The 16,281-nt window shown below is 27.7% G+C and overlaps 1 protein-coding gene across 1 annotated transcript in view; it reads right to left on the reverse strand.

Annotated features, from left to right (window-relative positions):
- The window catches only part of LOC148237116 (lachesin-like), a 139,591-nt gene that overhangs the window by 102,725 nt on the left and 20,585 nt on the right, over positions 1-16,281 (reverse strand). The window lies entirely within an intron of this gene.

Here is a 16,281-nt window from a genome sequence, read left to right on the forward strand (position 1 = left end):
GTAAGAATAAATACAAATATATACAATTCGCTGTCATTCATTGTATTGTTGGCAAGTTCTTAATTGATTAGATTGATTCGATTCGGCGAAGCTCCCTTTGGTGCAAGTTTAACCGAACTCTCTCTATTTTAATTTAGAATAAATATGTTAGTTCAGTGATCAAGTCATGACTAAAGTTCGTATCTTAGGTTCTTGACAAAAATAATGAGGGTTTATACACCCTTACAAAATGGGGAAGGGAATATTACGTCACTTACAGTTTCTGATCTTTTGAGCAATGCCGATGATTTGGGGCGGAATCAGACTATTTTTATATTAACCAGATTGTATTACTATTTGGTGTATAATAGCGTTTAATTAGATTTAAAATCGGTACATTTGCTTTCTCATCGGTTTATTCTCTGGATTTTTTAATTCGGGAATGCTGTACGTACACAGCAGAAATATATAGCAAGAACTATTTTTATTTATAGTATTATACATTTAAATAATTTTGCTGCAAGTGCTTTGAAACGATACTCAGCCGAAAAAACTCTGATTCTTTATAAATACAAGAAACAAATTAATTTGGATGCAACAATTACAAGAAGTCCCAACAGGTTTAATCTTAAAAATAAAATCAAATACAACAAAAAAAATACGTAGCAAAAAAAACTGATTACATCTTTGAAATAAGCGCAAGTGTATATATAAATATATTAATTTATTTCATTTTTTTAAGCTTCCGGGGTAAATCTGTACCAACTAGATTAATCAATTAGACATGATTTTTATTTTTAAGTATGCATTAACCACAAGACTTTTTAATCTATGAATCAGTGACATCTAATAAAATTGATTAATAATTTATATATGCATTAAATTTTATATTCAATGGGTGTCACTTTAAGTATTGTAAGATAATAATTATTAAAGTAAAATTTTAGGACGGAATAGCGTGGTCCGTAACGTGTCAGACTAGTAACTCTGAGGTTTAGGGTTCGATACCCGACAGCGGCACTTGAATTTTTATTTATAAAAAATGCGCTAATATGAAAAAAAAATAGCCCCAGCTTCAGTGCCCTATTAGTTATAAATTATATTACACATATTAATTTATAATTATTAATATTAATGTCACTAATTCCCAACTTGTAGGTATTTTACAGATTTACCCCGTTGTAACGCATTGGGCTTACGCCCGTTAGGTTACAACAGAAGATTTCTTAAGAAAAATAATAGATGTGATACTATTTAAACGACTAAAACAAAAACTTCATATATCATATAATCAAAATTATTCACCACAAAAATATAAATATTTTTTTTATGAATTATAGCAATTTAAAATGTTACTACTAATTTAGATTATCCCATTTTTAGCAATTAAATTGAAATATATGTCACAATAATCATCATATAAACTGTATCATATAAGTTAAGCGCTAAAAAATTAAGACAATGGGTTAGCGATATGACGCTAAAAAAATTCTTTGGCACAATTAATACTTTTAAAACAAGTGTATATTGGTAAATCAAAATAACAAGGAAATGCGCATTTTTCTAAAAAGTCGAATATTTTTCAACAACACAAATAATTATATTGTTTATTAAACCTAAGTAGGTATTAAAATATATTGAAAAAATACTGGTACATATTTTAATAAAATATTTTGACATTGTATATAGTACATTCAATAGGTAAAACAATATTAAAAGACAAGAACGGAATTATAGCACTTATAAAATCGCTTAGTATTGATCGTAGGAAGCAAGAAAGATGTTTGAAAGGGATTGTTTTCATCTCTTCGATTTCCAGACTTTAATTAATTGCTAAATTCAGACCTTAAGCTCACTGTGTCGACTTAGTGTGAGCTATAGTGTCACATTAAATTGACACAAATTAACCTAGATCTTAAGACTAACACTGTCGAAGAATAGAGAAAGGCAGCGAAGCAGCCTTTCCTCTTCAATCAGTCAGATTTGGTTCTGTCATCTAAGTCACCATGAGTAAACTTGAGCCTTGATTTGACTTGAAGATACACAGCAGAGAGCCATGATATAAACAACTTATTTTCATATTATCCAAATAATTTAAATTAATAACAATGTTACGTCAAAATAATTTATAATATGAGCTTTAATAAACGTCAAGGATTGTATCAAACACTTTACATTTTTTTAATTTTTATTTTAGTTATAATAAATATAATTTATAAACAATATTATAATAAATTACTGTATAAAACATAATAATATTATATATTGTATATAACATATGCAATTAAATTGATTTTTTTAGTTTTTTCCCAGACCCAAAATTTGATAAAAAAAACTATACTTGACTAAAAAAAATCTAAAACATATATTTATTGCATTCAAATTCACACAATAATTGCGTACCTCATATATATTTTTAGTATACAAAAAAAACATAATATACTTAATAATATTTTAATTATTAAAAGAGTATGTTTGATTTCCGAAGCGAAATGAAATAATAAAATTTATAATATACAAAAAAAATTCATGTAATTACTAATCCCTAATGTATTAAAAGTATGTGAAATACAATTAAAATCCATAAAAGCAAACATTTACAATTACTGAGCATTAGCTTTTTGTCTGAGTATTGTTACACACCCGCTGTTAAACCCTCAGGCTCACATCTGTTGTAACAGCGATATATATATACAACAAAAATAATATCTTAAGAACCATTGTAAATAAATTTAATTGATATAAAACATAGTAAATTAAATATTTACAATAAAATAATAATATTGTAAATATTATTAATCAATACTATAAACAAAAAAAGTAATGAATATATTTCGTTTTTCTCTCATGTGAAAATAAATAATTACATAAATAATTGCGAACAATTGACTTTGATCTAGCAAATGTTACTTTTTAGTGTATCACCCTATTTATTAATTTTACAAATTGTATTTTTACAAATATAGCTGTAGTAGATAATCTATAATAATATTTTTATATTCTTAGAAATTTATTCATAAATATAAAAATATAAGAATTTTCTTAATATGTATGTTTACAATATTTGCTGTAACGAGAAATTTCATACACGGAACAGTAGTTTTATTATTATTTTCTTTATGGTAATAATATATACAAACAAAACACCTAATGCTACCATTATATACGTTTATAACAAGCACAACATTTACGTAAACGCATATACATTATCTTTTAATATCAAACGTGTAACAAAAAAAAGAACGTATTAAACGTATATTTTCATTCCATGTTTCGCATTCTTGGAATCGCTCATTCCTTTTTACCTCTCGTTTATACTACACATAATACAACATATCCCCAAGCCAAATCCCTACGATCGAACTAACGCGGATAGTGCGTAGATTGGATATAGAAAAAAAGGTTATACACTATTTCAGGAATATATACAACCATAATGGAAAAATGGTTTGTTTGTAAAGTTCACGAACTACCACATTCCACATTAAGTTGATGTGGTAGACATAAAAAGCATATATTTTATCTAGTGTTTATGCATAATAATTAATCGTATCTTACTCTCTACTAGGCTAAGTTACGAATTTGAAGAGTCGCGTTCACGTGTATACCTAGAAATTACCTTAATAAACCCAAAGATTTTAAAAACACTATTTATCAGTGAAAATATATTTTCAATAAAATCATATCAAAACACACTTTCACTGGTCGATATATATTTCTACCGGTGAGAATATAATTTATCTAACGAGTGCTAGCAATTTTTTTTTTGTTTTTAACCGTATTTTGCCAGGCGTAAAACATGTATAAAAGAAAAATTAATGGTGGTCTTTAACTAACAGTTAAAAATATCACTTGTTAACTCATGTACGTTACCAAAAAATTTTGTTTCGAAAAATAATCATAGGGACATCTGTTAAAGGCAAAGTTTTCTCATCATCTGCGTAGTAAATAACAAACTTCTTTTGGTTAGGTTTAGATTTAAACAGAAAATTGCCGTATTGTGTCAAATTAGGTTTTTTTTACATATTTTAAGGTAGCAAATAATTTCACTAGTGTCTATCATTTAAATTAAATATTTTTATATTGTAAAAATAATGTTCCAACAGATATGATTTCACTGTAACAGTTAGTAAAATTATATTTATATAAGTAAAAAAATAGCATCACCGAAAAATACACATTTACTTTAACATACATATATACTATTTAATAACATATTTATTTATTTTTAAATACAGTTAAGTTTTAACATGTTACTCTTGTTAATTGCTCATTCATAATTTTAAGTTTTAACATGTTACTCTTGTTAATTGCTCATTCATAATTTTAACTACAATATTTTATATGAAAAAAAAATCAACGTGTGATCTTACATAAACATATATCTAATTCTCTCATATGGGTAATAAGCTTTTCATTAATGTGAAATATAATATTAATTTATCGTTTAAATTAATAAAATTAAGCAAGTTATGTTTTTTTCGTACTCTATTTACTCAAATTATTTAAAAAAAAAAACTATTTTGCTTTAGTTTTTTATATAAATATTGTGAGTTTTTAATATAAATATTGTAATAGTACTGAAGATATTGGTATAAAAATTTAATTATTAATAATTTTGCCTTAAAAATTTAAGTTATCTCATTTATCAATATCAGGACTATTTAAATTGCTCGATTTAGTAAAATGTATCGATTATAAAAAAAATTATTTTAAATATATTTGTGGAATTTTAAAACCAGTTTTATATACCAGAATTAATATAATTTTATTTAATCAAAATAATTGCAATATTCACTTAATATAACACTATTGGGTTATTGCTTAAAAAAATCTGATAATAAATAAACGGATTAACTTATTATTGGGGCAATGCTTTAAAAGGAACTATGACAAAATTAATTTAAATATTTTCTCGGTAACACAAAATAAATTATCATATCTGATTTTTCTGATTTTTTTTTATATCAAAATACCAAAAATAAAATATTATTTAAAGCCGCTAAACTATAATAATAAGTTGAGTAACATGCAAAAAATTATTGTATATTATAGAAAAATTTGTATATATAATTAAACTATGAAAAAATAATTGTTTAATGTTTAAAAATAATATTTTTATATTATAATATCGTAATAAAATTTTAAATTTCAATATAAAACACAAAATTAACTAATAAATTGTGATAAAAAATAAATAAATAAAGATTTTTTTTGTATTCTCATATAACACAATAAGAAAAAATCATTAGAATTTAACTTATTGTGTTATATGAAAATTTAAATCTTTTAAAATAAAAGTCAAATATAAATTCTATTTTTTCCAGTAAAAAATTAAAAATAAAATTTTTGTATTAATTTATATATGTATTTAAATACGGAATAACGTCTCCGACTAGTAAACCTAAGGTTGCGGGTTCGAGCCACGGCAGCGGCACTCGAATTTTTATTTATAAAAAATGCGCTATTATTAAAATAACCGGCCTCATCTGCAGTGACATATATTGATTATAAATTGTATAGCACATAATAATTTTTAATTTATAATATAGATGTCACCGATTTCCAGACTTTCATTTTGGTGGTTAATACTTATTTGTAAGTATTTATTATGTTTGATTGACTTAATCAGTTAGTACAGATAATTTAATAAAAATAAAATAAATAAATATATGTAATTGAGTGTCACTTATTATGAGAATATTTATAAGTCGTTTATGCAATTTTTAATTTGAAATTCAATAACTCTGTAAGCTTTTGAAGCATTATTTTGTATTCTATGTATGAAAATTGCTATCGAAATATAAGTTGTTTAAGACTAATAAAATATTTTTGTCCCTCAAATTTTTTACGAATCGTAGCGACCATTTCAATCAGAACGCAAAACAATACACACTAAAAACACCACAAATATTGTCTCTGAACAAGCAATTTACCACCATAAAGCAACTTAAGATGCCAAATACATTCTCAAATAAAACAAGATTTTTTCGGTGCAGTGATAGTTAAAAAACATTTATAGTTAGTTACATTTCAGTATACTAAAAGATATGAAAGACCGGCGGACGAGGCACCACCGGTCATCGCCGCCACCACATCAGTTTTTCCAGAGTGCCGCCTAGTTTAAAGTCAAATAAATTGACTCCCACAAGTATAGTAATATAATAATCATACAAAAATAAAGATTAAAGTTCCACCCTAAATCACCTACATTTCTTAAATTTGGAATTAAATATAAGTCCGCTTTCCTCACTTTGACTCTTCGCTTCACTGATTTGAAATATAAGAACTCAAACTCAAATCAAGGTAAGATCAAATTAACACAAAAGCTCGAGAAGTAGCACCTTATAGACTTTTCCAACTAAGAATATTTATACATGTTAAAATAGAAATGTATCAGATTTGAAGATTACCCAAAATTAACTAAATTGCTTAGAATATCATTTCTAAAACGCTGTTATAACAAATCACTTTTTACGTATCACTAGAACTTCATTACTGCCACCAGAACTTATCATTTCACACACAATTAGGTATATAAGAGAATTTGACAACAAGTCCATATAAATAACTGCTTTCACTACAGGTGTATGATCTGATCCAACCAAATTTTAACTTTACGGGACTTTTAGGCATTTTTTTAACTACTGTAACAAATAATAGCGAGAGTAGTGTAGCGAGCGATGTAGTTGCTATTCTGACTATATTAAACCACACATATTAGAGCTAATACAAAAACTTTAAATGGCATTAGAAGTGTTATATATATAGAAGAGGGTAATACTTCAAAGGCGACAAGGTTAAGTAAGTTGTAAGTAACCCCGAAAAACATTGACTCGTAGCGCATTAAGATGAACACGAGCTAGGGGAATCTGATTGAAAGCGTTGACATTTTACGTTTTGTCAAATCTTAAAAAATAAGATTGATGGTTAATGTGGTGATTTTCTCAGAATAAGATCTCTAGATCACATTGGGTTGTATCGCCACAACAACTATAATACCCAAATAAATGTTCAGAAACTTTTTGAGCAACCTATGTATATAGAAATCGATTTGAATCGCAAGTAGATTGAAAAGGTTCAAATTATACTGTGAACGAATTAAGCCCTTCGCTTTACGCACAATGGCCGCGATGATTTTTCCATAACGGATTATTTATTTCGGGAAAAAATCAGTTTTCCATCTTACTCGACTGCTGATTGATGGCACTTGGAAATAAATGAACATCGATTTTTTCAAATTACAACACACCTCTCTCGGGAGTCCTTTGTGTCCCTTTTTTACGCCGCTTTGAATAACAAAGCGGTTCTTTTTTAATATTTCAGTGGTCCCTTTTCCATCTTTTCGCTCAGATGGGAACAATCGTCGTGTGGTGTGAACGACAGAGTGATTATCGAAATTTGATTGATGTTTTTAAATCGACAATATAATAACATCGGCAATTTAGTGTCGAGCCTGCGACTTAAACGATGTTTAATATTCAATTACACCATTAAATGAGTTCAGTAAAGCTTTACATTTTAATTATTTCGATTTAAGAATAGCGCTACTATTATTACATTATTCTTCTCTGGTATGTTTATTTTACATAAATAGTATTACATGAGTATTACTATGAAAATATTTAAAAGTGGTAAAAAAATTCTAGCATAATACTATTTAAATAAAATACTTATTACATAAAAAAACTTATTTATGAATAAACTTTCGCAAGAGCGAAAGCTTCATTAAGTACCGTTTGATATTCAAAGTGTCGATCTGTAATTGTATAATGTTTTTTGCTCTTCATTTCCTTGAATTTAAAAAATTCAGGCGATTCGCACGAGTAAATTCACAATCTTTGACAAATCATCCAGAAGCGACTCTCGCAGATTTAATGAGATTATGTGGTCGCTGTTTGAAGTCTTAATTTTATAGATTTCAACTCAGGCACCATGAAAAACGCTGACCGAGCTCTTTTATTTCGATAATCTCCTATGGGGGGTTTTATGAGTGTGTTAGTGAATTTGAGGCGAAAGCTCGGAAATGTGACTGTGTTTCCCCGTAGACTTGAACCGTCAAACTTGTTACGTTATCGCCCTGTTTTTCGCTTAAAGGAAAAAGATAAAGCTGGCACATATTTGTAAATTTTATCACTTTATCGTTTACGAGCGAGATTGACGCCGGTTTATAGTCTTTAAATGAGGTTTACTTTTCAAAAAAATGTCGTTAAAATAACCGACTTTGTATCGAGAATAATAAAAATAAATCAAGCAGAGGAACGTATTCGAATATCACTTCAATAATCATCATAATACTCAAAATAATGAGTACTTAATAATATAATATATGTAGATTCTTTTTTTTACTATGAAATGAATTTATCGAGAACTATAATTTCAATCAAAGTCAATTGTATCGATTCAAAGTATAAAAATATTTTTAAAAGCAAAAATAAAAAATATATATTGATACATTGTTAATAAAACTGTCATCGGTCCCTTGTCGCCGACGATAAAGCTCAAAAATACCCCAATTGATACTGATAAAGTACATACACCGGTTAATAATCAAACATAAATGTTCGATCATCCATAAAAAGCCATAAATCTAATCTGAAGAGGAAATTGATTTTTATATCAATCAAAACGGGCCCAAGCACACTTTTTAGGGCACATAAAATATATTGGAAATCCATACGCATTCGGCATATTTATCTATCATCTCTCGTAAATAATACTTTCGATTCTGATCAACAAGCCACCAGGGGTTCGAACATGTTTACCCATTGCTGGGTGATTTTAATACAAATATTTATGTATAAAAAATAACATCAACTACCTATTGTGAAAGACCTGTATTTAAAAAAAACTTAATTGACAAAGTGGGTTTTTAAAGTGGCAAAGTATTAACGCTTTCGAAATAAAAATTAGCTGCAAGAAAATCTTATTAATAAATATTTGATCCGACTTTTAGGCTTAGCCACAAATCAAATAAAAATAAAATAAACATTATTCTTTATTTTTTCTACCAAAAAAAAAGTTGTTTTTGTAAGTGTGATATATTACTTTATTTTTTTAATACACTTTATTAAAAGCACTCAACTAAGAAGTCTAAAAAAATAGCAAAATATTCGCTCATCGAATATAATATTGTCTTGATTTATGGTGGCGTTATTAAATTTTTAATTGGTGAAATACCCTTCGGGTACCATACCTGTGACCCACGTGTCGCCGTTTATGGTCCCACTTTTATGACACTATAACTTTCCAGATTTTCAATATAGATAATGAATTCGGCTCCTCTTGCGAATATAACCGGCCTATATGCCCATTCATATTGTTTCAAGACATTTATACTACAATTATATGTATTTATGGCACATATTATAAACCTATAAACTAGTCTGTTATTTCGAATAATGTTTTCCTTTTTAAAGTGTGCTACAATTTCATTGTGTATACTATGTATAATATGTATTTTATTTAGAAATTTCGTACTAGGGTAACATTGAGTATAAAATACTATACTATATTTGCATTAACACAGTCAGTTCCGGAGGTATCCATTTTATCATTATTCATAATTGAAAAATAAATGGCGTTTTGGTTTACTATTAGCTCTAAAGAACACGGTACGTTTGCTATATTATACTTATTATTACTCAGGCTAAAATTATTTAATTTAAAGCGATTAAACAATTCATAAATTTATTTGCGACAAAGTTTAGTATATAATCAGCACTGCTGCTACTAGCGGCTTAACAAATAAAATCATAGTGACAAATAAAACATGTAAACAACTCATTGTATAACCGTATATTAAAAAATAAGTTGCGAGAATTCTCTGTACTAATCAAAGTGAACGTCTCGAATCTATGAATTTAAACAAGTGCTGAAAACCGTAATCTTTAATAGATAATAATTTATTCAATGAACGTTATCATTATGCCAACATCATAAACACGATTCACACCCACCACTCTAACCCCAATTCTTTACATCACCATAAATCAAACCTCGCACACAATTGCCCATTGAAATATTAATCCCAAACGTGTACGCTAAATGCTAGGTAGTGGTGAGCATACAAACCTCACGACCCCGCGGACTCAAAGATTTCTAGAGCTAAGGGTTGAGTCAGGGGTGGTTAATTCGGGGGCAACGTGTGTGTCTTACACGTGCCGCGTCACGCCTCCCCTACACTTCCAGCTGTCAATGTGATCGCTAACACATTCCGCTAAACACGGATCGGTTGTTGAAACTCCGCCGGAAACCGTCAACCATTTACATTTACTAACACACGCTCTATACCTCCTAGAACATATTAATTCAATCAGAGGGTGTGTGCGTATGGAAGTGAAATGAAAATAAACCTGCGTAATTAGCGACACCTCTTAAGGTGTCACTTTGGTTTACGTCACAGGGAATCGACTACGGTTCAATGGCGTTGTATATTCAATTCAGAGAATTGCCGTTTGGTGGTTGTTACCTGACTGCTTACTGATTTACCAACGCACCCTGGCGAAACAGCAATCTCTGCGGTCTTGATTAATTGCTATTAAATTACAAAAGTCAGTTCAGAATTTTAATATTGTATTTAAGAAATTTCAAATCAAGATGAAACAGAGAAATTAAATAACACTTTAACGACATCTTTATTTTGTATATGTATTATATATAGAATCGCTGCGTTAAGAATGGACTGAAAATCATTCATAAAAATTTAAATAAAATTTATATCTAGAATGCAAACCAAAGGTAAAAAAACAACTCAACAAAAGGTAAGAACATATGTCGCAGAATTCGACAAAAATTATCATTTATTAATAAGGATGAACTAGATAATAGTGGGATCACACAAAACCCTCGTTACGACGCAAGGATTCTCCGGTGCATTGAATAAATATTTCTTTGTTACGTACCGGTCACGAGAAACAATATATCACCGGAAGACAAAAGCACCGTAAAGCCACAACATTCCCGTTGCACAATTCGACTTCGGAGATGTCCATCAAGCAAAAGTAATTTTCTATAATATATAAGTTCAACAACTACAGTAATAATATACACAAAATATTTTTTTAAACTTAAGATAAAACAAGTATTTTAAAAACATATATTATTTTTTTATTAAAATAATATTAACGAAAATATTAATTTGAAGAATTAAAACCCATCTAATGAATCAATATCAAAACTAAATTTGCTTTTGAATTTAACTCAAAAATATTACAAAACATAAATCTAAATAAATAAATTTATTAAAATTAAATAATAAGACAAAAAAATATATATAAGGTCGGAATAGCTTAGTCCATAAGATCTAGACTAGTAACCCAGAGGTCACGGATTCTAGCCACGACAACCGACTCAAATTTTGTATTAATAAAAAAGGTGTGCTATTAATGAAAACTGCTCTTAGCTACAAAGTGAAAAGTAATATTTTAATATATATATTTATTTATTTAAATGTCACTTATTCTCAAACTGAAAAGTCTAGAGGTTAATACTTATCTGTAAGTATTCCTAATTTATCCCGTTCTAACGCATTGGGCTTACACCTGTCAGTTTACAACATAGAAAATAATAATATAAGCATATTGAAATTCCAATTAGAAAACAACCAAAACTAGTTTTATATTTTTTTTAATTTTAAGTAACAAAAATTTCTGATAAAAATATATATTACCTAATACACATTTTTATAGTATGATCAAAAAAATATATTTCGTGTAAATATTTTCAAATTTACATAATAAAATATATTGGACAAACTCTTTTGTAACTTATTTTATTTGTTATATGTGTTTTTAAACATACAAATAAATTTTGATAAATAAAAAAAATATTTTCTGCAGAAATGGCAACTGCAAAAACGATGAAGTACATATAAAATAACATTCAAGTTACATCCGATTATGCAAATATATATTCTCAAAAAAAAGTCCGTGTTACCATCACTCATTTTTTTGCGAATCTAAACACACCAAAGCGCCATATTGCTATTACAAAATCAGATTAAATCAAACACGGGAATATCAAATTGTGTTAACATACACACGCATCCAATTGAAATCCTGATTCCCGAATCCCCGTGACATTACAATATCGCGAAATTTATTTTTCGCTTTAAAAATCCTACCCCGGCTCGGCCACGGATAAAAATACAATATTCAGTTGTCATCCCGTGGAATACCCGTGGCTCTGGGCTTGTCAAGTTATGTCAACACGCCGCGAGTTATGTCAAAAAGTTTCCTCTGCGATATTTCAAATATCTCCACGGCGAAGATAGATACGTAGTATATATTCTCGCGTATTTTTTTCTCTTTCATTTCGTCTTAGATTTCGCATATAATCTTTTGCCTTCCTGAGGGACAAGACGCAAATAATATTCGTTTGAGAATATATGATCAGAGGTATGTGGTGAAATTGTGCGACATGTTGTGATTTGCACGGGATCGCAATTAACGACGAAAAACGTGTCGGGTGTGTATTGAAATGTCGCTCTTTGAAGATTTATAATAATGGTGGATAAAAAATATGGGAAAATATTTTATTTTTCACACAAAAAATGCCAATTGTTATTCTGTATCTTTTACGCTTTTTATTGCTCTTAAATATCAAAGATGAATAAAAAAAAAAATCCTTGATTATTGTGAAGCAGATGTATTTTTATTTTAATTTATATTTTAACAAAATACGAGAATTATTTTATAATAAATAAGAAATGCTACTATATTTAAAGCATATGATCAGATACTTAAACAATATTCAATAATAAAACTCACATTGTTCTGCGTTGGCAGAGTTTAAAGTTATCGAACCTAGCGAGTGGGCGAATACCGGACCCTCAACTTTTTGGGTTTTAAATATTATTTTTGCTTCGTTCGGATATATTAGAATCTATTTTTGACATTTTAGGACAAATATAAAATTAATTTAAATATTTGCATCCCTGCCAAATTATTATGTCATTTTTAGAAGCCATGAGCGAGAAATAAGATGACGCAAGCGAACAATAAGGTACGCAAAAATGTAACCTAACTTCTCCAAATAAATAACCGATTGCATCACAATCATTTTCACGCGTAAAAGATAGTATCCCCAAATATCAATAGATAAAAATACATTTCTTAGCATTTATATGGTTTGATCAACTGTACTAAGTATATATTACATGTTCACGTTTAAGACGTACCTGGTTTATTTGCAATTCGAGTATTTTTATTCAGCAAAATCTAACGTATATATGCATTAAATCGGAAGCAATGTTTATAAAAAGATAGAAACTCACTTTTCGACCTCGGAACTAACAATTTGAAGACTTCAACACAAAAATTGTTTTATGATTGTTTATCTAGTTCAATAAATATATTCTTTTAATCGTCACACACATTATGTATATATTGAATTTATAACACACACAGTTAATTTGCTATTAGAATATTTAAATTTAGTCTAATGGAACAAAGCACATAACGAATTAATGAAAATTATTGTCGCGTAGCAACATTTTTCTAATTAATAATAATTATTTAAAACGGTTGTCACGTTACTGACGGCCATTTTGTTTTATATTCGAATGCTAATTTTTTATCGGTCGAAACAATAGAATACATTACCGATGGCTAAAATATCAATGGAGCAAATTAAATTTTTATTTTTATTATTATAAATAAATATATTTCATTTGTTTACGTGTATTATTATATACACCGTTCATACAAAACAATACGATTTACAAAGTAGAAGATTTAGCATAGAATGTTTTATTTTAAACCGCAAATAAATAAAATACAAAAAAAAATTACTTATTTTAGAGTATCTCTACAAAATAATTGTTATAATAAAAATAGGATTTGTATGTATTTATGTAGTCCTTATATTAAAAAAAACTTTAAATAATGATATTTATACACCCTATCAAATGTAAGTCATGTATTAATAATTTATATAAAAAATTTTGTCATTTTTATTCTTTAAAAAAATTGAAAGTTATAGATATATTATTTCAGTATTATTGTTGAATTTTGACAAAGGTTAAAATATTGTATTATATATTATATTTATAATTTAAATATTTTACTGCAAAGAATTGGGTCATTAAAAGTAATGCCTTCGAAGCAAAAAAATTCCCTATAAAAATTAAGACGTAAAATCTGTACAGTGTATACTTTGCTTGACTTTCAGGTGATATTATTATATTTTATAATACATCAGTATTCATAACCATCCTATACTTCATTAAACAAACCACTACAATGTAACATCCGATAATTTCGAATTAATAATCAAAGCTATCAAATCTGAAGTGTCTTGATGCGTAATCAAGTGTTTCTCTGTTTTAATTAAATTATTCATAAACTTGGAAAACACATTTATCACGATTAACATCGTTTCCCTTGCACAGTATCAAATCGGAAGAAGGCTTATTATAATTAATTATTGCTAAAATTATTTTTAAACATATTTCTGCTGATTTGGTTGTATACGTGAGCTACCCAATAATTCAGTAATTGATGTTAATAATAATTTATATGAAAGTAATTTTATTGGAGAATAATTAAGGTAGTTAATATAAATATTATTGTAAAAAAATTATATGAATATTCATAATTATACTGGACATAAAATGAAAACTAATACACCCCGAGTTCATCACATAAAACTTTCGTCATTAAATTCTTTTGCTGTATATTTTTGAGCTTTGAAGTAGATTATTAATCATTCACACATTTATACATACAGACTGAATTTTCTGTATTTTCAAATTTTTTTAATAATACGTTAATATTTGCATATAAATATACTGAAATTAGCTTAGCAAACTTTACTGAGATTCAATGTAGATATATTAGTGCTTACGTTTAGTGATATTACATCTGGATGAATTGTCCTGAATGAATATAAAAAATATTATTATAGATATATATCGTTTCTCTTGCGACAAAGTTTAAAAAGGTAAATACGAACCTGAGACTGGTGCAAAGGGGATGGATTTGCATTGGACGCATGAAAGAGCGCACAAAGGCAAGCTGACAAAGCAAATTTTAGTTAGACTTAGCAGAGTCTGAGCAGGAAAAAATTCAAAAACACAGATGCCAAAGAACGCGCATATTTGAATTGTAAAGTGCATGGTGACAAAAAGTTTGGCAAATAATGGTATAAACGGCAAATGTAGAAAGTTTCGCGTAATGAGACGTGGCGGCATACGGGGAGACCAAAGCAAATATTTAACTCGCGAAAGTAAACCAGCAGCTTAAACCGACGTCATGTTAAGGTTATTTTCTTATTTTTTTAGAAAAAAATATACATTTTCTTAAAGAATATCTGTATATCTGATTTGCCCATAAATCTTATTGATAATGATTTTATTAAATTAAATAAAATTAAAACCATTGTAACATTATATCACGATACTCAAAAAAACATAGTATTATTTAAATACACAAAAAAAAATGTAATAATAGTAAGATTAAAAATAATAAGAAATAAATAAAAAACAACATAAAATAATCATCTGCATACAGAAGAAACCCTGAATTTATAACCGCCGTGATTATGTCATTAATAAATAACGTGAAAAGCAGAGAGCCTAGGCTAGCCCTTGAGGAGCTCCCAAAGGAGTGAAATATTTTTTCGATAATCGGCTGCATATAAAAAAAATTAAATTCAAAACAGGTAAAATATATATTATTTTTTGAATAAAAATATAAAAATAAAACGATTGTATAGTACAGTAGATAGCATTGTATCTAATTTTATAAAATGCAATATTAGTATTATCGCGCGTCTCAATTAAATATGCCTAATAATTATAAAATATTAAGAATAAATGTTACACTCTTTAAATTCAATAACATGTTATGAATAAAATATTTTTCCGTGAATAATAAACATAAAAATATAATTTAATGTAATATTATTTGCTTTTTCATTTTAACGATTTTACTTTCAATATAAGTGCCAATGTCTATATATTATATAATATAACGTTACCGTTTGAAATGGTTCATTTTTCGTTTCAACTTACTACTTATTATTACTTTATGAAGACCGATTCGCGTACTTTAATTTATATATTTTTCCTCCTTTAGCCTTCAGCGATTTTAATATTTATATTTCATAAAAATATGGAATGAATGAAAGACCGCAAATTTATAAGAAAATTATGGACATATAAAATTTTCCTTCCCGCACACATCTGTAGAAAACTAAACATATTTTAATAAACTACGATAAAGACAGAATTAATGGCATAATCGATAATTGCATTTATTCAGACAAGTTGTCGGCTCTTCACTGCCGTGAGGTACCGCA

This window comes from Plectrocnemia conspersa, unplaced genomic scaffold (genome assembly GCF_051122295.1).
Source record: "Plectrocnemia conspersa isolate PC_06_02 unplaced genomic scaffold, ASM5112229v1 ptg000003l, whole genome shotgun sequence".
Lineage (NCBI taxonomy): Eukaryota > Metazoa > Arthropoda > Insecta > Trichoptera > Polycentropodidae > Plectrocnemia > Plectrocnemia conspersa.